The following is a 25052-nucleotide window of genomic DNA, read 5'->3' as shown; positions in this document are numbered from 1 at the left end:
ATCTTTTTACATTATACTTGTACTGTGTATCAAATCTGTGTTTTATTTTTCAACCAAGATCAAATTATTGATAGCAATTGTCAGATACTTGAATTATCGGTCAAGTGCTTCTCTTAAAAATAGGCTGTTCTCAGATATGCGTAAATTGGACTTAAAAAAGGCTATCGATTTATAGACATCTTAATAAGATTCCTAAATAAATTCATGATGAACGGTTGATGATTTGTATAATTTTTGATGAACTATTGTCGCTGTTATCCAATTCTAAGAATGCATTTCTTCTTGGTTATTAAGTTTTTATTCGAGATTTGTATATTTTGGTATGATTTAATCGTTATTTGTCTTGCTCTTCTTGTGTAAGTATATTACTTTGTTTCTTAACTGTGAAATTCTTCACAATTGTTTATTGATTTTTAGATTTTATTTGTTTACCCTGGATGAATTTTTAAAGTTATGACAACGATTCTTAAATTACATAATGAAACGCAAATTTTTTTCCACGTTTGAAGTCTTTCCCAAGTTTCTGATGTTATCCATAATCTCAAGGCCAAGGCCTGTTCCTTCGTAAGTGTCCAGGTGTTACTTAACAAGATTTATCTCATTTCTGACTTTGCAGTAAGTATATACTTCAGATGGCAAATCATGCAAAATGTAGAGTTATTTCATCTTAGATTTTATTTTTAGAGCATTAATTACGTAAAAGGCTGACTTAAAAAAAAAAAAAAAACTGGTAATATTTTACATTGTATACATGGGGGGGGGGGGCTCTGTTGAGTATGTAAAATGCTATAGACCTTAGAGTAATTTAACTACGCAATTTGCATTTCACACATGGAATGTCTTACCTTTTTTGTTTGATAACCCGAAATGACAACTCGAATTTAAAATAGTACCATTTTTTTTTTCACATATGCATAATCAGTATTATGGTATGAATAATAATAAAGCTTTGACCTTTATTGTATAATTTAAGTAATAAAAAAGTTCGAAACTAAATGAATTTTCATTCAAATTTTTAGCCCAGAATATTTAATGGATGAAATAAATAAAATATATTTAAATTAATTTAAAAGTGAAATTTTTTTTGTTCTTGTTTCGTATTTTTAACATGATACGTTAATATTTCATCTTCTTAAAATATGCATCTTTTTAAACTAACGGCTACGATTTTATGTATGACAAATTTTACTGTTTTCATTTTGAATAGAGGGTTAATATTATGTAATCTTTAAGATATGAAGTGGAATTGGATGTTTACTCAAGGTTATCTCGCGATGGTGTTTGAGCCGCGTGATCAGAAAGTCGCATGTCCGAGTCTTGTCTCTGTAGAAGATGCATCGTGCAATGATCTGGTACGTGAGCCTGCGAACTAATTCTGGTACATGAAGGCCTAACTGCGTTTCATAACTTCTCATGTTAATTAACCATGATGCAGAATCTACCCATCTTGATATTTTGCTTTTAGCTTTCAACTACCTTTACAACCAAATATTAGCTATATATCCTGTGTTTTTAATAACCCTATTTGGAAAAAAGCTATGTTTTAAAAATAATAAGTACTTACAAATGTTTAAAATATATTATTTCAAGTCAGTATGTCCTAAATAGATCCTGATGAAGCATTGATTTATTTAAATATTATGTATATATGAAATAAAAAAGAGAATTGCAGAATTTTTCTTGAAATTTAATTTGTAATATTTAAGTTGCCTCTGAAGATACCGTTTGCTTTCATCATTAAAATTGAAAAATACATTAGTTAGTTGAAGTATTTTCTCAGATATGATTCTTCTGAGCATTTGGAATATTTCTTACTGAAAAATTTCATTGTGGATCGTCATATATTGCATTTGTTTCATCAAACAATAATCAAAATGACCCTCGTTATTTGTTTTAATTTCATTAAATTGCTATTTGTTCATGGATCTTATTGATTATGCAGTTCCAAAAATGTTTGCCTATTTTTTATTCTGTCTTTTTTGTATTGCTAAAATTTTCGGAAAGTTTATTTTTAATTGCTGATCTTACATCAACGTTTGTCTCTTGTCTTTGATATAGATAACAAGTTTCAACCAGATATTGTGCTGCTTTTTTTACGTTGCATAATTTCGGATTATCGACTCCCATTATTATTGGAAAAGAAACTCATAAGTTTTTCAATTTTTGATCACCAGTTGTCATAAATACTTCGTTAATAAATTGATTTATTTTTCTTATATAAAACAGCTTTTCATCCTAAAATCAGTACCCATTTAGTCTGTGAAGAAGTTTGGTTTAGTTAAAACTTTTTTTAAACTTGATAAACCAAAATTTGAGTCATTTTGGAAATATTTTACATAGCCGTTAATTTAGGGTACTGGTTTGCACTTATTCACGTAAATGGTTTTTGCTGTGACTCTGTTATCAGATGCCAATATTAGTTCAGGAACTAATAACATACATTAACATTGTCCCAGTTTAGAAATTATTATTTTCTACCGTAATGCTGAAATATTTAAGCTAATGATAAATTAAAGAATTTGATTATTTTGTGAAATTAATCTCCCGTTTCTTACAACTTATCGCCGTATCTTCTTGATATTGATTCTACGGAAGTACCGGCGATAAATTGAGAACTTTCGAGCATTCTTGAGGACGAGTAAAGGGACAGACAATCGCATTATCGTGAATAAATCCAGACATAAGTGTTAAACGCTTCTTTTATTAAATTCGCGGAAATTTGCATTAGTTCGCATCAATTCCTGAATACTTGAAAGATAGTTTTGATAGAGCTGAAAATTATTTTGATTTGTTTGGTTATGCCTTGATTACTTTGGCGAATTCGTCAAACTGTGTATTATTTACATGGATTTTTTAGGTAATTTCTTAAAATAGCATGATTTTCAAATTCAGTTGATTCTTATCTACTCAATCATTATCAAATTCAGGAGTAGAATGAAAAAAAAAAACTTTAAATCGTTTTTAAGAATATTTTTAAGTTTTAGTCCATTTTATATAAAATGACGTGGCAGAATTTTTTATGCTTATATTTTTAGACTTAAACGCCATTTAGGGGATCTCCAAGAGACGCTTCAGTTAGTATTCATTAAATTCTTTTCATTTCTTTTTATTGCAGGCGTGTTAAGAATATTTGAAACGACGCTTAAATTTATCCCTTATTGAGAACTATTTTAAGTCGGCTTTTTTTTTGTCATTTTTTTTTCACAAATAAGTTGTCTCCTTTAATTCAATAACAATTTGTTGGAAAGTAAATCTTTCTTTATAGAGATGCTCCTGATATAAGCGCATTATTCGTATATTGTAAAAATCATAATCGTTTCTTTAAGTGCAAATTATTAATGTGTGACCGACTTTGTACTGTGCAATCGTAACAAAAACACCAAGATTTTTCATCCAACCCTTTATTGTTAGAACAGGTTCCAAAAGTTGAACAGTATTTTTTGTCATATTACGTAAAATTATAATTTCTACTGTTACTTAAAACGTCGCCCATCTCGTATACAAAGGACATTTTACACATCTCATGTTTCCCAATATACGATATCGGTCATAGTGCATTAATTCAAAGATGAAAAATTAATTTTTGTCGAAATTTATTTTTGAAAACTTGTGGAAAACAACCTAAATATGCTCATACAAACGTAATTTAAAACTTCGATTCATTAATAATAGTAATCCTGAATGTCATCACTTATTTTAATGATGTTAATCGAAAAATCATGACACGTTTTTAATATTAAGATCTTTCTTTAATACTTTTTTCCAAATTTTGATTCTGTTTTAGTAAAAAATGTCGTAAATTTACACTTGCCGAAAATAATTCTAACACCACATCTTTTACTACAATAACCGTATTTAACTTAGTCTTTGCTGAATTTGCATGTTTGACAATGCGTTTATCAAAATAATGCGTGTGTTCTTCAACGTGCAATCCGAAGTTACCAAATTTTATTTCCCGCGACAAGTTGGAAGTGGCAGGAGAAGTTTAGTTTATATTATCGTCCCGTTGTAAAGCAACACTAGGGCTATTTTGGGACGGACCTCGTAATTTTGAACACCGGTCAGATGACGAGGACGACACCTGAGCTGGCACCCCCCTCTCCACACCACACCACACTACACCAACGGGAGGACGTTTGGCCTTCACGGATTTAACGTGCAACAGACCCTCTTACACGACGGTTCTTCGGTGGAATCGGGTCTCGAACCTGAAACTCGACGCCTCATGAGCCGAGACCTTACCACCAGGCCATCGCGGCCCTAGTGGCAGGAGAAGATACGTCTAGAATGAAGGTGAAGGTTCTCATCTAGAAGAAGAAAGCTGCAATTCCAACAAATGAATGGAATTTAGAAAACAAAATACCGTACCGCTTACCCTGGTTTTCCATTGGCAACTAACTCCGTCCAACTCCCTACTGTTTCTTTTGAGAACTGCTACTCATTTTGAAGCAGTGCCAGTCATATTAAAAATATCCAGGTTTATCTGATTTAGTTTTTCTGATAGGAGGATGTATTTTCTGTCATTCAGTTAGTTCTGCGTGATTTCTTTTCAATCAAAGTGGTAAATAATACGACCATTCGTCCATTTGTTCTTCTGAAATTTTCTTTTCAAACAAAACACAGGCTTTCTTACTTTCGTAAAGCCATTTTTTTTTCTAGCAATTGTCTAATAAAAATTTTTGATTTGAGTCTAATTTGAGAAAAATTAACTCTGCTTATTAAATGAAAAAATAATTTGATTTATGGTTAAATGAACTAAGATACTTTAGTTTAGTTTGTATTAAAGAATTAAATCTAGGTTTTTAATTCGTCGAAAAATTTGATATAAATGTATACTAATTTTCTTTGGTTTGGCCATATTGACTATTTGAAAATGATATTTGAGAATTAATTGGATTTTTAAAAACAACATTATGCAGTCAGAGTTATAATAACTTCGGAAATGCAAAGAATATTAATCATGAGAGGACTCTAATGAGATGGCGAAATATCTTCCCGTAGACAGCTTAATGATTTTGCTTTATGCGGCTTTGGAGACCAATCGAATTGACACCAAAAATATAAAGCAGAAAAAGTTACATTGCTGCAATTTTATTGGCTAAATGTAATTGATCTGACTGTTCGAAATAAGCCTTTAAATTTGCACCGCATATGTTACCGGATGAGGAATTCAGAAAGAAGTTTTAACACCGGTTTTTCGCTGTGAGTTATTAATTTTAGAGGAAAAATTTTGAATTACATGTAAAGATACCTGCGCTACTTTTAACTCTCTTGGTTAAATCTGGATTAAATTTTTAAAAAGTACTAATTTCGAATTTTTTTCAAACGTAAGCAAATTTTTTGGAATTATATGTACAGACTTGATATATAGAAGGGAATAACTGGTCAACATTTCAGGTCAATATCTACAATAAAAATAGTTGATTTAGTTGGACAAAGCATGGTTGCTGAAAAAGGCCTCTGAAATACTTCGATATTTGAGGACCGTGGAGGGGGCGAACATATTCTAAAAATGTTGTATCGTATTTTGATATTATGCTGTATTTTTCTATTTATAAAAATGTGAAAATTAAAATTGAAGAATAAAAAATCTTTGTGGTGATTGATAATTGAAAATCATTAAAAAGTAAGACTAGCAAACGTAATAATCTTCGGAAAATGAATGCAGGATTAATAATTGAGACAAAATGTTAACTAAAAATTTAATTTTCACCACTTTTTTTTAAAAAAAAATCAACCATTATGATATTTTAAATCATGTGGCATCATTTTTAGAATAGGAATTCGTTTTTCTGTCCTCAAATTCTGATTGATAAATTGCTTGCAGGCATTTCCTTCACAAAAAAAACCCCCTCAGTTTTTTTTCAAAAGATGCTTATTTAGTTACTAAATTTTTACCATATATTTCTTCTATATATCAAGTATGTGAGTTCAAATCTGAAATTTCTACGTCATTAAAAAATTTGGAAACTGGCATTTAATAAAAATTTACTCTTTAACTAATTAAGCTATAAATAAGTTTTATAGCTCATTGCTGTTATCAAAAATACCTATACAACTTAAAATTTTCCTTGAGATTAATAACTTTTTATCTAAACACGAAAACCGACCTACTACTTTTTAATTCGGTATCATATCCCGGTTTAAACTTAGAGGGATGTTTCTGATAGATATCTCAATAACTTAAACCAATAGAATTACTGTTGAGTTTTTTTATCCATAAAAAGGCACAATTCAATTGAACAATCGGAAAGTAGAATTATGTTTCGTTTAACTAGAATTTGTTTTGTTTACAAATGAATCTATTAAATAATTCCAAAAACTGATAGCAATAATTATTTGCTTTGAATTCAACTAGCTATTACTAGCTTAACATTTATGTAGAAAGATAATTTGCCTGGCATCGAAAGGATTATATTCATATAATTATAAATTCAATGTCGCTCTGTTGGTTTGATAATAAATCGTTCATGAAAGTCGGTGTCATTCACGAAAAGATCTTGACGTTGTAAGATAAATGGATCTTTAAGTAATGGATGCCCTATTTCATTGACAGACAGCAACAGTGGCATTTAATTAAAACAAAACATTTTCATTACCTCGTGTCGGTTAATAAATAAAACAGGTTTTTTTTTTGCTTTCCTACGTTGAATATTTCATGGTATTCGTATGCGTAAAATATATGCATCGAAGCAAAATAGATAAAGTTGTAATTGAATATAATAAATTTATAGCTCTTTTAGGATAATTTTGGGGCATATTTCTGTATAAATTGGAATCGTGGCAACTATTTTTGTTAATGCAAGTCGATTTCTTTTCTCTGAAATTATTCTCAAATCTTATTTCAAATATTGAAAATCATAAATTGGACATTGTTTGTAATATAGATTTTGTTTAGTGTGAAAGAAAAGATTTTGTTTAGTGTGAAAGAAACACAAATTCTCACTAAACAGCTTTTATGTTGTTTTTTTTTATTTTAAAATATATTTCTGAGCAAATATATATATATATATAATTTTTATGCAATAATGTCGCTTAATAAATTACAATTGTTAAATCAAATTGGACATAATTGTCTGAAGATAAAAGCTATGATTGATAATATTGTCTCAAAAAGGAAGTTCTGTACATAGTTCGAGTGGCTGAGAAATAAAGCACGAGCTTTCGAAGCGCGAGGTCCGCGATTCAAACCTCAGCCACGCGACATTGCATTTAATGTTCGACTTTAATGTAAATTTATTGCTATTCATTTGTTAATGTAAATTTATTGTTATTCATTGGTTAATATAATAGAAGCTTCTAGAACTTTCTGTAAACTTCTATATAAATTTGGTGTTCCACAAGCAGTGGGATCATCTTTTTTTTCTTTTTTTTTTTTTCAACCTGCTTATTAGGAGTGGCTTAAAGCGAATAAACTTGATATTGTGTTACTTTGTGACTTGTTATTTTTTTGTGTCTTCGTGACAATATTCTTCTAACAATTATATTTCCTCCTCCATAAAAAAAATGCGTATGAATTTTTGTATTTACATACTAAATGAACAGTTAGTTTATTTTGTAAATTTTTCCATATTTTCTTAACACATAAAAAAAAGCTGCCATCTACTTGTGACTTCTTCGTACTTAGAAAAATTGCTTTGGAGGGGAAAAAAAAAAAAAAAGTCGCAAAATGAATGGAGGCAGTGGCGAATTGTGACAACATTGAGATCAAAGGCGCTTAAATATTTCGAGACCTCCCCCTCCCTCGGATAAACTCTATTGATGACAAGAAAAGTGACATGAACCAAATTTGAGATTTTAAATTCATGCTTATTTCTAATATTGTTATACAATTTAAAGGCAATTTCTATTTGTTATTTAATGAATCTATAGCTGTTATTTCTACTTTTTTTGTATAGAGAGTATACTTTTTATGAACAGTTTATATGCTATGTCATTTTAGTAAAGGATTCTGTATCACTGAATCTTGAATTTCATATATATCCGGTTTTTATATATTGTCTTCTTTGGCCAAGCTGTGGTGATCAAGTTTATCGTACGAAGTAGAAGACAATGTAGGAAGGAGAGAACTTAATGGAGTTTTCTGAACTTGTATAATTTTAGAAAAGAGTTTGCCGCCGAAGCATTTTGACGCCGTAGGAAAAATAAGACCCCCCCCCACGCGTGCAACTCAGAATTGTCAGATATAGGATAATGTTATATATAAGTGTCCCCTCACCACCATAAAATCGTGGGCTTTGGGCAAGACCATAAACGCCACAAGTGCTTAGATTTTTATTTTCAGACACCTGCACATGCGTTTCGAGCTTCGTAATACAGGGAAAGAACCAAATGTGCATTTTGTATCCCCCCCCCCTCCCCGCTTTTTTCAGTAGATTGAAATCAAAATTTAACATAGAACTACAGTTTCAGAATCAAAATCGCACACCAAATTATATTTATCCAAGTCGTTGTGTTTTTAAATTATTGCGTTTACATATATGCAAAACAAGAGACGGTCAATTCTTTGATGGCTTTAATTCAAAATTCGATGAGCATCTAACTTTAGATTGTAAACTTCTGTACCAAATATTGATATAGCTATTTACGTTTTGAACTTATCTTGTTCATTTGTGCTCGGATAGTTAGACAGACTTCATGTCAGTGGATTTTGTACAAAATTTAAGATTATCGTAGCCTACAAATTTAACCTACAAATCTGATGTATAAACTACACACCAAATATTTATTCAACGCGTTTTTGAGCTACCGCGTTCACAAACTTTAACTATAATTTCCAAACTGTGTTTTATGGACTCAAAGTAGTCGAAACGTTGATATATGTCAAGATCTCGAGTTCGAATTTTTTTTTTTAAATAGCAACATTGTTTTTAATATATATATTCATCACTATGCGAGTAAGTAAATATGGGCTTGAGTTTTATGAATTTTAATATATTATAAAAAGAGGACTACTGAGTGGGAAATTTTATATTTTTATAACTGGTATGACATGTTTTTTTTCTTTTTTAAATAATCCTGCATGTTTTTGTTAAAATAAATTTTTTTTAAAGAAAATGACAGAAATGCTAATGCTGGATAATAAACTAAGTTAAATTAATTTTAGAGGGAGGTGCAAGCGTGCACATTAATTAACATTAAATTTGTAACAAATGAAAATTATATTGTAAAGCATTCTTGCACAATAAACATAGAGCGTACTGATTGATGCTATGCTTCCAAAATTGTCAAATAAAACTGACATAATCGGTCCGGTTTTTAAGGATGATGGCTGCATTTCAAAATGCTGTTGTAGGGGACATAAGCCATCATTGATGTCTTATCTAGGGATCTTGAGCTTCGATGTGAAGCAGAAAGTGACAAAATCGTACGAGTGGTTGCGGCAGGGTTGTCAATTAATTTTTTTTCCTTATTATTTTAGATCTGCTGATTGTTGATTTAATAAAAGCAGTTTTTTTTTTTGTCATTTTTATCTTAGAGAGACCCCCCCCCCTCCTGAATACCACGGTTTTTGAAATTCTTTCGTGATCTAAGTGACCCAATTCCGTCGGTGTTTTATTCCCAGCGACATTTCATTTGGCTCATTTTTATTCATTTTCTTTCTTTCTTTTTTTAAGAAAAAGTAAAGGGAGAAAATTGCGTTAACCAGACTAAAAGAGACTATTAACAAGAAAATGTGCGGTCAGTTTAGCATTATCCCCCCCCTACCCCTACCCCACCATAGATTTCGAGGCATAAGACAACTACCTCCACCGCCCGTGCGGAAAACCGCTACTGGAAGTTGGTAGTGTGTGTTGGGAAAAAAATTTATGAATGAATCACAATAAAACATCAATCTTTTATGTTGTCACGAACTTTTTATTTTCGTACTTTTTGCATTCCGTGACCTTGAATGTAGAAATGTTGCTTCTTAAATGGAATGGTATTTTCGGAATAGTATGGAAATCGATTAACGTATTATCTTCCACTTCAACATATGACGTAGTATGGTTATTTGGCGAGGAATATTCAGCAAGCAAAATATTAGCATTCGATAACAACTTGTATCTCTCAGTGACCTTCAGTTTCTTCGTCATTCTGTTTTAGCTGATAAACTAGATAAGACGACTTCTTTACTTTTAGTCATTAATTTAAAATGCATAAATCATTGTATTGTGTTTGTTTGAACTGCCTTTTTCCGTGAAGTAATGTTTTATAACTTTTTAGGAATTTTATAATTATATTTCTGTAGTTGCAAAAACAGTCTGCTCCTGTTAATTAGGTAAGTTTTTAATATTCAAACTTCATACAGTTTTATATCTTGGACAATAAACTAATTTTAATTCGAATATAACAAAGAATGATTAATTATACATTTTGTGTTTAGGAATTAAAATACAATATAGTCTTTCCCACTTTGAAAGCGCGATACCTTATCTCTAAAATAGGCATCTATTTTTTTTAGCTATTGCTACTTTTACTGATTATTTACATGCTTAAAAGCTTGTTTAAAAGTCTAAAAAGATACTTCTAGTATCTTTTTAATGGAAGCAAATATATCGGACGGAAATTTTTAACCTAGGAAAAATGTCTTGATATATAGGATCTGGTGAATTTTTTCTTATACTTCAAGGTTGATAATATTTGAAAACTGTTTTCTTTTGATCATAAAAACAAAATTATTCTTTTTTCGTAGAATATGAAATTTTTAATTATTTACTATCCAAATAATCGTACTGTAGGATTGTGTCAATTGGCACAAAACTTCGGAACTCTCGTACACTAAGATAAAAAAAAAAATCCCAAATAAAACGAGTTCAGCTGCTGTTGCTGTGAGTAAGATTGAATAACATTTTCGTTTCCTTGTTTTAACTCGGTGTTCATTGTTAAGCTGAATTGTAAACGAAGCATTAGCCATTCAAGGCCGTGATTCTTTAATTCAGCGATCGCCTTTTGAAATAGCGTTTTTCTATCGCCAAATAGCGAGAACGGAAACCACGATAGCAACCCTTACTTGAAAAGGAGTCAAGGGAAGTTTTTACGTCAGTGAGTCAGGTGTTTACTCCACCAATAATAGACCAAGGAGAGACACGTGAAGAAACTAATGATTGCTGATGTACGACGGCACGTTGAAAGCTGAAGGCAATCGAGAGTTGAGATATTACGTACAGCTTGCACTTGCTTTATCAGCCTGTTTTATTCTCCAAGCTAATATTTGTTCCATTTTGAGATCATTGCGTAATTGTTGCAAAATACTATTCAGATTATATCAGTGTGAGAAAAACGAGCATTGTGGTAGGATGCTTCAAATGCTCATCACTTAGCTCTTCTAGTTATTCGCTAATTCGCTAAAGCTCAATTTACCGTGAAAGCAAATATTGCATAATTTTTACCTTATTTAATATGTATAACGGCTGATAGCTGAATATAAATACAAATACAATCCGATTTCATTTATTAATGTGTCAATTTCGCATTGCTTGAAGTTGTCCGAACAAACTTTGATGCTCATCTATATCAAATATAATTTTGGAAGGACTTGCACAAAAATTGTGTAAGTATATGAATTATTTGTTCATATTCGTTGTTTGGATAGCTGTACTATTCTACGGTGGAAGTTTTATGTCCTCACATTTCAAGGCGAAATATTTTTTTCTTTTAATGATTTATCTTTGAAAAATTTTGGAACAGTGTACATGTAATAAATCTGTTAAAACTGAATAACTTCATTCGTGTTACTTTGTGAAAGATATTTTACTAAAAGATCTATGAAATATTTTATGAAAATTGACATTTTAAATAGATGACTTCCCTCCCCAAAAAATTCCCAAACTCATTCACCAAAAGTAAAAAATAAATAATAATAAAAACTATTAAGTATGCGATTCCCTCCCCCCCCTTTTTTTTAATTATATTTCTCTATCGCACTAATATTATCAATGTAGTCGGATTTAATAAACTGCACTGTGGAATGGTGTATTTATTTTAAGGCTATGTTTGAGCTGAATTCAGAAATGTTGCACAAGATTCTTTTTAAAAAGTGACTTGCTTACTTCTATTTATTAAGCAAAATGCCAAAAGCAAGAGATAAGTAATCAGCAAGCATACATTATATATTATACTTCAATTTTTCTTGGATTGGTTTTTTTTTTTTGGTACAGACATAATCATCGGAATAGAATAAAGATTGTGATTCATCGACATTAGTTATACTCATCATTTTTCTTTGAGTTATGAATTTGTTTTAAGGTTGTTGGCTTTTTAAAAATATCTGTGTGGTTGACAACCTTTTTGCATGAGTTTTTTTCTCCCTACTTTTAAGAAAATTATTATTATTTTTTTTTCGTTAAGTATAATAATTACAAATTCACTTTACTACATTTTACTAAACGATAATCCGATAATTAACTTTAGCCTGAACCTTACTTGGATGACGAATTTTGGATTAAATGAAATGAGTAGGTAAATACAAAATAAATAAATAAAGAGAAAAGAAAAAACAAAGTTATATTTTTAAAAACAAATTAAAAAATTTTGAGAAAAGATTATATATGTGTATATAAGTATTGTTGGTAATATTATCATTTTTCTTTCAAACTGATTTATCCGATGTTACTGAAAAATAGATTCATTCACCTTGTCATTGGTAAGCTGACAATATAAAAAAAAAGTTTCGAAAAAATCTATCGAGACTAAATTTTTTGAAATATTAAAATCCGCTGATATTTATAATATGAGCTATATACTAAGAGTTAAAAAAAAAAAAAAGGCAAGAATTCATCATGTTTAATTGAAGGTATACATTTTTATTGTTCGGGATATTCAATAGTACCGCCGAAGTATTATTATAGGTTGTATGACGTTTGCGTACCAGTCATAAAACTGTCAATCAATAGTCTCGTTTACAATGCGGTTGTGTTACTGATAAGGGTTAGTTCTAGAAGAGCTTATACTCTGTTTCACCCTAACTTGGCAGTAGTGTATATTCTAGGCATGCCGAATCGCAGTCGTCGTCAGGGGAACAGGGTTACTTTAAAGTACAATGTTACTAGAAATGCAGATCGCTGGCGAAACTTTATCTCGCAAATATTTCGCCAAATAGAAAATATTTATTTACTTTATCATATTATCACTTTATCGGAGAATTAATTGTTTCCTTATTTTCATTATTTTTTCAATATTATTGACACATTATTTTAATAAATCATTAAAGTTATTTCATTTCGTTTCACCGTTTCTCAAAAGAAAACAATATATCTTTCAATATTCTGTAAAGCGTAGTTCGGCTAATGTTTTTCGAAAAGATATCTGTATCATCGTTCACAACTTTTAAAACTTTATCTAATGTTGGAATCTCATTTCTGCGAAAAAAATGCACGGATTTTTCGTCAAATACAGATTAATGTAAAATCATCATATTTTACAAGACCTGAATGTTTATCTACTGAGCCTGGTCGCTTCTTTCCAAGGGTACTTAAAGGATGCCTTTATTTCTTTTTTCAAAAGGAAAACTGTTCATTGCGAAACATCTGTAAGATGCGAAACTTTATCGACGATTTGATTGATAGAATCTTAAGGGTTTTCTCGGAGTCGAGAATAAACATTTAATATGTTTTTACATGTTGCCCTTCTTGTTGGTTTCACTCGTCTTGAAGGTGTGCACAGCGTAGTCGGTAAAAACACTTTCTCTTTTTCAAACATTTTAGAAGTTAATAGAAATGACGAATCGAATAAATATTCACCAAACAAAACTAATAACTACTAATGCGATTAATAGTATCAAAAATATCAGCTGCTAAAAAAGCGAAAATAAAAAAGTACGAAAGATGATAATGGTTGCGAACTGAATGAAGTTGAGTTGGCGGAGACGTAAAAGAAAAGTGCGCCAAATATTGACCTTGAAGACCGGTTTTAGCCACAGTGGAATTCATTATGTCAATCTTTTAATTTTATTCGTTCGCTTTATGTACAAAATACTTATCATATAAGCACTTCTAACTTGAGAATAATTTTAAATACATATTCATAAAAAAAGGATTTCTGTAATTTATGATGTTATTTGATAAATTTCTGCGCATTTTAACTATTTTAAAGTCGGAATTGATGGGGAACTCTTTCCCAACGCGGAGCGTCACATTTTCTACCTTTTACAATACTGCCAAGTTAGGGTGAAACAGAGTATAGAACATTTTAAACGTTATCTAAAGGTGTCATATTTGGCAAGAGTTAGCATGATGTTTGACACAATTTCGAATACTTAACGATACGTTCATTAATACAATCTCACGCGTTTTAATCTTATATGAATAACTTTGCTTTTCAATGTATTTATTCAATAATGTATGATAAAAATAGTTGAGGACTGATATTTCTTCTCCTATAAATACTGTATCCACCACGAAACTATAATCTAGATTTTAGTAAATGCATTACTTTACATAAATACAAACAATTTGTATTACACGTTTTATTAGTTTTTGTTTCATTTCTTCTTGACTCGTTTGTTTAATTCAATAAGTTCGAACACTGAAATATATGTTATTTAAATATAAGCACTTTTTTTTAAGTTTGAAGAACAATTAAATGAGGTGAGTGGTATTGGAATGATTTGTAACAGGAGAAAATTTGCAAAAGCAATTCTTGAAATATCGTAATTAGTAAGAAAAGCTTCCAACTACTGATATTAAGTTTCCATGCTATAATTCAGTTTTTTTTAAAAATCGGTTTCCAGAGTAGAACGCCATTACAAATTTAAACATTTCTGTTTATCATCGTAGATTTAATTTAAATGTTACATTTTTTTTTTTTAAATCTGTACTCTGATAAAGATAAATTATTTGTTCATTATATGGCTTTGCATATTGTATATGAAATATTGCAAGTATACGGTGCTTAAAATAAGCAGCTTACTAACTCAGAAGTATATTAATATTTTGCCAACTGATCATTTGTATCTCCGAAAATTTGTAGGAGATATTAGCTGAATTCAGATTTAATTTTCTTCTAGTTGTACTATTTATTAAACCATAATCCAAATCTACTTTTAAAAAATAAAACAGAATTAAGAAAAATGATTTTTACGTTAATATATGTAGTATATGTTTTTCAGAAATTTCAATTTTATTAAAAATTGCTCTTATATATACAATAAATCTTTAAAAATAGTGTTGAATGAAGTTCTGGTAATACACTCTTCAACAATATACATCTACACCTTTATTGAAATGTTTACTGATTAGGTATGCGTTTTTTCCCATATTTTAAACAATGCAATTATTTCTAATTTCAGAAGAATTCATGGCCATTTTAAACCTTCCAAGGGCTCTGAGATATTGCAAATCTCAAAGGCCCTTTTTTTCTCCAAATTTTTTTTATTGATTTTAATTTTTATTCAGCAATTTTAATAGTAAATTTTGAAAACTTGAAGTCGCAAGTCCCTTTCTAAAAAGTCCATTTCAATATTGTACAAATAAAAAAAAAGTGCACAGTCAAAACGCAAAATTAATATTAATCAAAATATCGAAAACAAAAGACAACTTTCTATAATACTCGAAACAATATTGTAAAAAAGGAGGGAATATATATTTTTTTAAACTGTAAAGCTCCGAATTTTTTAGAATTATAAAAAATAGCATAACGAATAACTTGTAAATGGTAATTGGGAATATTACTAGAATAAAGTTCCAAAATTAATTTAATCGATACTTGATTATAACTTGAATAAATTTGACTGCAGGGCCCTCTGTCATTAAATGAAAATATAAAACTAAATACCTTTCTACAATTACGAAAAATTATTAAGAACTGATGGTATTTTTCTTTGTTTTTGTTTTTTTTTTTTTTTTTTGACTAATCACTCTGTTAGATTTGTCATTTAATCAGACTCGTCATTTTTAAATACTTCTTTATCCAACTAGAATATTATGTTAACTTACCAGCATATGCATTTTGCAATTAATATTTAAAATAAGTGTCTTTACAAGCTTCTTATGCATTCTACTTTCAAAATTTACATCATCAATGGAAAAATAAGAAAATTATCTAAATTTGTAACAATGTCACAAAAGACAAAAGAAATCACACTGAGAATATTTTAAAATAATATTCAATACATTGCAACATTATAAAAATCAAATAAATAGTACATGCGGGATAAGTTAAAAAAATAGCAACAATTGCTTCCGTATTATTATTCCATTTTCAGTTGTAATGTTCCATTAAAATATCCCGAATTTTATTTTTAATTCATAAAATAAAATAAGGACTGTTTTAAGAACTTAAATAACAAACTACCTGATAACATACGCACATCCCCCCCCTCCTTTGTACACACAAAGGAGCGGGGGATGTGTGTATGTTATCAGGTAGTTTGTTATTGTAGTTTATCAGGTAGTATTGTACAAAGGAGGGGGGATGAAAAAAATGATTTTTAACACGGAAGCATATAATTTAAATTTCACAGGTATCTCAATTTTTCGTTTAAAGTTAATAAAAAATTAAAGACTTTAATCTAAAAGTTTTAATTAACAAAATAAGATTTTCTTCCAGTAATAAAAGTGAATGTATATATCTGCGTCTATCAGTCTATTTAAAATATAGACCATTGCACGTAGAGGTACAGAATTTAACACACGTATATTTGGGAGAAAGAACTATGCAATTCAGTGGATTTAAAAATATTAATACAAAAAAAGAATGTTATCTCTAACCTAAACTATCTTAAAATTTTAAATTCATTAATTTTATTGGTTTATCAGTCTTTGCGTATTTTTTGTTTTGTAAAAAGAATACAGATCTTAGATAGCACGTATGTTTTATAGCCAAAATCTTATGTTTATATTTACGTATGAAAAGATATAGTTTTCATATAAACGAGAATACTAGATTTTTAAATATAAGACAAGATGTATTTTTATAACTATATCAGGCTGGTTAAGTTATTTCATGTGTATATGATTTTTTTTATTACCAGAAATTTAAAAGCTTTGAACAGATTTAATTTCAAATAGTAGGAAATTTATGAACTGTTAAATTCTCTTATTGACTTATGTGCTATTAATTAGCTGAAATGATCATTTAAATGATCCACTTATCTTAACTATTACCATCACAAACGATTCCAATTTTTTTAAGTTCAGGTGTAATTTTTTAGAACAGAATTTCTATTTCAGATTTTCTTCTAAAGTTTATTGATTTTCATTTGAGAACTATATTTAGTATATTTTGACTGTGAATGAATAATGCAGAGAATTGATATGATTTGCAAGTAAAACTATTTTTTACTGTAAATTTTTAGAATGTTATCACTGAAAAAAGTCAATATTTCCCTTAATTTTTGGTTAATTAAAATTCTAATTCCTATCCTCCTAAGTATATTTGCCAAATTTGATAGGCAGACCGCCTGGTGTGTACAGAGCCAGCATATACACATAGGGACAAAAGATTTTTCCTTGTGTTTAAGCATCAGAATTTAGTTAAAATACCAATACATTTTCACGCCACATACTGTTGGTAACTGATAACATATGTTTTAGCAAACCTAGACTAATCACTCCCTACCCCTTTTTTTCAAAGAGCTGCGCATGATTTATTGGCCTTTTATGACCCGTACGCAAATGTCCGTACGCATCTGTCCCACTAAAGCAAGATTGTTGCGGTTGATTCCGAGGGTTTGATTACTTTATATAATAGTCAAACTTGGCACTTTTGCATGGAAACGCAGATTTCGGAATCGAATTTTATCGTTCTTGGTAAGAATTCTATAATATTTTTAATATCTTAAACACTTTTTATATAAATTTATTCATTTTATTGTTCGATTATTTATATTTTTATGTTATCTTTGGCACAATTCGTAATTTTGTGGAGTTCAGCTTTTCTTTTTCCCCATGCCTGTGCTGTTTTTGTATAATAAAAGATCAAACAGAAAATTCATTCCTGTTTTCGTGTAAAAACATTTATTATAATAAAATAATACGAGTTAAATTTTGAGTTAATGGCAATTCCAAATGCAGAGCGCTGAAAGAAAATATTGTCTGTATGTTGTTCTGTGAATGCCAAGATATCTTAGTGATTCGGTTCATTGCAGTGACTTAGTCACCATCCAACATATGGAATGTGATCCCAATGAGAACATGCATCACATCCATCTAGGGTTAAGTTATTAAGATACAATTACTGGGTGTTTTATTCTAATTATCATTAGCAAAAAAAAAAAAAAAAAAAAAGTTTCACTATTAGGACCAATAATTTTTTTTCCTTTGTTGGTATGCATAACCTGAATATTTTCTTTATAATTCCTCTATATTGCTTCCCTCTCTCTAATATCTAGTTTTTATGCCCCTTCATTATTTGCTGTACTCAAGCACATCTTCATACTAAGTGGTATAACTTTGGCTGTGTATTGGACTGATTAATCATCTTCGTACCTCTTTTGTCACAACCGTATTCATGCCTTTTTCTTTGTCTAATACTCTCACTTATTCGATTAAATCGTTTATATTCCCATTCTTAAGAATATGCCATTTATAAGCAATTTGCTTCATTTTTTGAATTTCGCATATTTGTTCACAGAAAGATAAGAAAACATTTATGAAATGTTCAATTTTTAAAATAAAACTTTTTATGTACTAACATTTTCTATTTCTATTTTTGTGATTTAAGGTAAATCAAATTTCGTATGTTTTTCACCCTTCATAGAATATTAATTATATTTTTATGATATGTTTAAATTATTTTAACTGCATCATCAAAATTACAAGTAGAATATTTTTGAAGGGAATGAAAAATTTGTTATGGATAATGTTATGTTTAAATTATTTTTTTATCTTATATATGATAGTATATTGAAAAATCTTGGTCCATAAAATGTTTGTGTATTTAAATACGCACTGCAGAATTTATTTTAATAATTGTGCGATATTTAATATTAGTATTAGCTATTATTTTTAAATCAGTACTCCAAGCTATTTTTGAAATTTTAAAGTTTAAGCATTTCTATTTGATTGTCAACTTTTGTATGAATTAAAATGATAAAAAAAAAATCAGCACGTGTAAATGAAAATAGAGATGGATTTGTTCATGATTACTGAAATCTACTAAATTTATTTTTCCCTGAATCAAAACGGCTTTAAATTGTTATAATAAAAAACAGGATTGAATTTTTGCAAGATATAGCACCTTGTTCAGGTAAGCTTACCAGGAATTTTATGAAGGAAAAAATAAATAAATCGCTACTTCTTTCGATTTGAAAATATCTTAAATAATATTGTTGTAACATTTTATATTTAATTTGTGTTCTACCACTGAGATTCGACCAAATATCCAACAAAGAAGATACTTAATTAACTGTTTACTGATGCATTTATTGTCTTTAAGCCTGCTTTCATCAGATTTATTTTTCTCTTGATTTGATATTAAATTAGAAACATAAAGAATAATGAGCCCTTAAAAAATCACTTAACGAGTTTTTTTTTAATGAATGGTTAAAATATTTTGAAGGAATTAATGCAATTTGTTTCCGCAGCCAAACAATGTTGTTAACCTTTAGCTTGTGGTGCAATTTGTTATTGAACTTAGAAATTGTGTAACAACTCAACTCTACCTTGATTATTGGCTTGTGTTTTAAAGATTTGAAATACGCATTAGCGTTACCTCTGTCAATCTACGACCGTTATATTTAAATGTTTAAAATGTAAATATTAAATGTTTATGTCGTCTCACTTTGGATTGAATTATTTTAACAAGAAAACACCAAATGTATGATAGCCCAACTTCTTAGTTTCGCTTTAAGCGTACCCATATCTGGTGACCTCGGACTTTGAACTGCACTCATGAAAACTCAATCGAGGATCCATAAGCCTCGTGGCGGAAATGTGGGTCATTTCCAACATGCTTGTTTATGTAACGTTTTTAACCAATTAAAACGAGCCCATTTTAAAATATGTGGAAAAAGAAATGATAAACCCGGAAGCAAAATTTTATATTGTAATAACTTTTCCATGGTGGAATTTCATTATTTATAAAGAGCAATATTTTATTTTGTAGAAAGAACTTTTTGTAAAATATTCCTACATGTTTTTTGTCATTATTAATCCTTTGGATTCGAAAGAGGCATTCGATGCATAATTATTCATCTAATGCAAAGATTTGGTTACTACTCTGGAAAATAAATATGCATAATTGTTCTAATTCGAATTTTCCTGAAAAATTAATCTGCATCTTCTTACCATTCTGTAAGCTTTTTTAACAATCAAAATTGAAAAATAAATAAATAAAACGTCAAGATGATGCACTGTATTGAATGGTGAATGAGAAACACTATCCGAGTGCAAAGAGTTAAAATAATAAATTTTGTATCCTCATGATACAAATTATAAAAAGAATGCTTTCTAACACATCTGATTTTGCCATTGGATTAGAAAATAAAAATGAGGTTCCGAAAGAACCAGCAGAAATGTTTTTCCCTAAATTTTCACATTATCTAATAAAGGTCTTTATACCCCTTTCCCCACATATAATTGTGAAACTTGGGTAAGGCCGCGAATTGGAATATGTATTTTAGGCACCTTCTTTTTCGTCCGGTTGAAATCAAAATATAACAATAGAACTTCAATTGTAGTCACACGATCACATACCAAATTTCATTGATTAAAGTCATTACGTTTACGAATGATGGTATTTACATATATTTGCATGTGAAATTAGAGATCGACAGACGGTTAACCTCTTAGAGTTTTCGCTTCAAATTTGATACCCATTTTCTCTCTAGAGGTTAAATTTTTGCATCAAATTTTATCCTTCAAGTACTTTGTGTTTGTAATTATTGTTCACTTACATTTAGACAACCGGAAAATCATACTTCCTCTGAATAGATTTCATCCAAAATTTGACAGAATCTCCAGATTAAATATAAAAGATCTTGTACCAAATTCCATCTGTCTAGCTCAATGTTTTTGAATAATTGTGTTCACAGACGAATAGACATAATTAAGCAAATGTTTTTCGGATTAAGAGAGATCTAAAATGTGAGGGTATGTTACAGTTTGAGAAGTTCGACGATTAGAATGCTTTCTCTATTTTTTGTACTGAGAGAAAGAAAATTAAAAAAAATAGAAAAGGATAAAAGTAAGTAAAAATAACGCTATTAATTGCATGCCAGGTATTAATCGCTGAAAACACTAGCTACGAATCGCATGATAAATTCAGTGAAAATGCTAAATTCATGCCAAAGGTTAATATTTCTTAACTTTTGTATGCCAATGCCATGTAAGGCGTTCATTGACATAACATCCTTTATTAGATGGTATACAAGAAATTTTGGGTAAACCACTCCCGCTGGTGTACCTTGTGCTACAGTCTGAGTAAAAACTTTAAGGCCAGTAAAAATTTTTGAGAAAATGGAAACATATAAACTGAGGAATTAAAATACCATTTGATTAATAATTATTGAGCTTAAATAAAAGTAAAAAAAAGTAGAAAAATTAATTTGCAAATATTTTATTATTAGAAAATATTACAGAACGCACAGATGAATATTTGAGCCTGAGTAAAAACTTTAAGGCCAACATAGAAAATAACATATAAGAAAAAAAAATTACAAATTCTTAGAAGGTTGTGTAGGAGCCATTTCTTCGAATTACTTCAAATATTCTTGTTTTCATGGATGAAACGAGTTTTTGACAAAGGGTGGGGTCTGTTTTATACCATTCATCTTCGATAATAGATTTCAGCTCTGTTGATGTAAAATGTCTCCCCATTTGCATAAACTCTTCTTGCTAAGTCACCCCAAAGGTTTTCGATTGGGTTAAGGTCAGGTGATCTAGCTGGCCATATCACAGTTTCAACATTGTTGACTTGGAAGCAATTTTTTGTGCTGTTACTCGAATGGATCGATGCATTGTCTTGCTGATATTTCCAGTTTTCTCCAGCAAGACATTCAGCATTTGGCAAAAGATGATTTGTCGAATGCAATTGAGCCCACACCATTGTAATCAAAACAGCCCCAAGTCATGGCAGACCCTCCACCTGATTGGCGCTTGGAGAATATTTCTTTTTCATTTCTTATATCATGCCAGTAGAAATTCCAGCCATCTGGTCCATCCAAATTCCATTTTTTTTTTTTTTTGTCAGAAAAAATAATTTCTATCCATTGGTTGTCCCAGGTCATGACTTTCTGGCCAAAGTTCAAACGCTCTATTTTGTGTCTCTGCAGTAACTGAGGCTTAGTCAATTTTGCTGTATAAGTGAACCTTCCAGACCTTCTAATTGTGTTATAAATCGTTTTTTGACAAACTTTTAAACCTGTCGTCGGAATCAGTTTCCTGGTTGAGTACTTTCCAGTAGATGCAAGTTGGCAAACTCTTCTTTCATCACGCGAGGACAAAGCTTTAGGTCTTCCCCCATTATTCTTTTTAACATAATTGTCTTTCAGTTTAAAAAAATTGTTGACTACAGTCTTTGATCTTCCTATCTTTATAGCAATAGCACGACTACTCATTCCTGTTGAAGACAAAGCTTCGATCTGTCCTCTTTCACGATCAGTTAGTTAACTTCTTACCCTTCGCCATCTTCACAAAGATCACCAATACTTCGAAGAAACGTATGACAAATATGAAAATTGCAGCGTTGTCACAAGCTAGTAGTTGCAATGGTAATTAGACGATTATATTATATTTATTTTTAAAAAATGACTGGTGGCCTTAAAGTTTTTACTCAGGCAGAAATACTAACTTTTTAAATAACCACATGTTTCTCATAATTATGTATTTACAAATTATGTTTATCGCATTTATTTCTTATCAATGAACTTTAATAATTAATATTATATGAATCCCTTTTATTTCATTTTACATTTTCTCAAATTTTTACTGGCCTTAAAGTTTTACTCAGGCTGTATTAAAATAACCAATTTTCTATTCCTCATGAATTTGTGATTGTTGATTAAAGTATAAAAAATAATCTGTATTTAATCCAAATTTTTAAAATGAGAAATATATACGCTCCTCAAACATTTATAGCAGATTCCTGCAAATATAGTAGTAATTTCGGACCACTGTAAAATTCAAATTCTATCCCATAATTAAGATACGAATGAGAATAACATTCTTACGACGCATTATTAGCCATGGCCTTCGATGTATAGTTACTTCGCAGAATGGGAACTTGAAACCCCCCTTTCCATCTCTTTTAAAAGGAAATTGTCTGGAGTTAATTATTGTCGACATCTCAAATAAAGATCGAAATTAAACTCTGTGTTTCGAAGCTGCATGGTGACTTGCGAACGCAAGTTCTTTCTAATTAAAATGGATCTGATGAGATTAAATGACAAAGTTTTCATTGTTAGTGACAAAGTTGGTAGGAATATTTATTTTAAATTGAATATATAACAAACCGCTTTGTTACAATTTAATGAATATTATATTACATAGTGTCTGTTAAAATTCAAAAGAATTATAAGAATATTCTTGGAAATGCCATGCAGTTTCTCATTCCCAGATTTATAGATGCATTTTGCCAGAAATATTCTGGATGAATTATTGTGTTCACATGAATATTTAATTAGCAATCTTTAATAAAATATTTTTAATGTTCCTTTCTTATACATTTGTTATTAAATTTCAGCTGTTATTTATTATATTGAGGAAATAGTGATTGATATATGCTACACTTTTTAGAAACGGTGGGAATTCAAAAATATCATTTTTCAAAGCTTTGGTACATAAGATTAACTTATTAGAAGATATAATTCAATGCATTTCATTTCAACGTTGCGTAATTTGACTGCAAATGATAAATTACTAATGTTGCATTTTACATATAACTACTTTATATATTTGTATTTTTTTTCTTGCACAATATTTTTTACCATTAATCATATAGTGCATTTCAAGTTGCATAATATAGAAACCCTAAAGTTAGCCAAAATAATGCGACTAAAATTTATTTCATAATTACGTACTTAATTTATGAATATGGAAAGTTATGTAGCGTATTTCGAAATTTTCTACAATTCAGTATAACTGTTCGAAAATTCAGATTTAAAAAACATCACTGTGATAAAAAAAAAAACCTTCACCGTTTAGCTTCTAAGCAGTTAAATTCCGTTCCCTGTACTATCGATCTTTCTGAATCTTAAAAATGTACAGCTGGAATTTTTTTTATAAGTTTCTGTATATACGACTTCGAAATTACCTGGAAAAAAACTGTGCTTGACCCATGCACCATTAAAAAGTATTTATAACTAATATTCACTTTTTCAAAAATTCAAAATATTTCCTTTAATATAATGCTTTACTGGTATATTAACACCTATTCTGAAAGTTTCGTATGATGTGGTTGAAAATTTAATTTCTTCCCCGCGAATTGTCTGAAAATATCTGCGGGAATTGCAACATAACATAGCAAGCAAAACTATTAATGAAAGTGTCAAATCAGTATCCATTTTCTGTGAAACAAGATGAGCTCATACCAATTTCATCAATTTTTGATCGGTACTCTAAAATGTCCTTGTGACCAAATCTTCTCTGCAAAATCCAAATTCAAGGATATTCGTTAAATGAAGTTCACAGACAGTTTTTTTAGCCTTTCCGGACATTTTTTTAAGAAAATATGTAAATTCAAAGTTTTTGGATGTTTTTATTCAAATCGTTAACTTCCGTACGAAGGAAACTTGTTAATAGTGAGTTAAATGTTGAGTTGAGTTTAGTTATTTTAACGTCCCGTTGTAAAGCAACACTAGGGCTATTTTGGGACGGACCTCGTAATTTTGAACCGTGGTCAGATGACGAGGACGACACCTGAGCTGGCACCCCCCTCTCCACACCACCCCACACTACACCAACGGGAGGACGTTTGGCCTTCACGGATTTAACGTGCAACAGACCCTCTTACACGACGGTTCTTCGGTGGAATCGGGTCTCGAACCTGAAACTCGACGCCTCATGAGCCGAGACCTTACCACCAGGCACCGCGGCCCCGAGAGTTAAATGTTGAAGATGATGAAGTAACACGTTATATCTCTCGAAATCGTTAACGGTGAAGGTTTCGGTAGTGTTTCCCAGAAAACTATCGCA

At 30.0% G+C, this 25052-nt stretch overlaps 1 protein-coding gene across 3 annotated transcripts in view; it reads left to right on the top strand.

Moving 5' to 3' along the window:
- Window positions 1-25052, top strand: part of LOC129989973 (circadian locomoter output cycles protein kaput-like) — a 147931-nt gene that overhangs the window by 34400 nt on the left and 88479 nt on the right. The window contains exon 1 of one of the 3 annotated variants that reach the window (XM_056098115.1): window positions 10244-10261. The exons of the other annotated variants lie outside the window; for them this stretch is intronic. The gene's annotated coding sequence lies outside the window, so the exon portion shown is untranslated. Of the gene's footprint in view, window positions 1-10243; window positions 10262-25052 lie in introns of those variants that run through there. 3 annotated transcript variants of the gene reach the window in all.

This window comes from Argiope bruennichi, chromosome 2 (genome assembly GCF_947563725.1).
Source record: "Argiope bruennichi chromosome 2, qqArgBrue1.1, whole genome shotgun sequence".
NCBI lineage: Eukaryota > Metazoa > Arthropoda > Arachnida > Araneae > Araneidae > Argiope > Argiope bruennichi.
The sequence above is the reverse complement of the archived record's forward strand: the minus strand, read 5'-3'. Positions and strand labels throughout refer to the sequence as shown.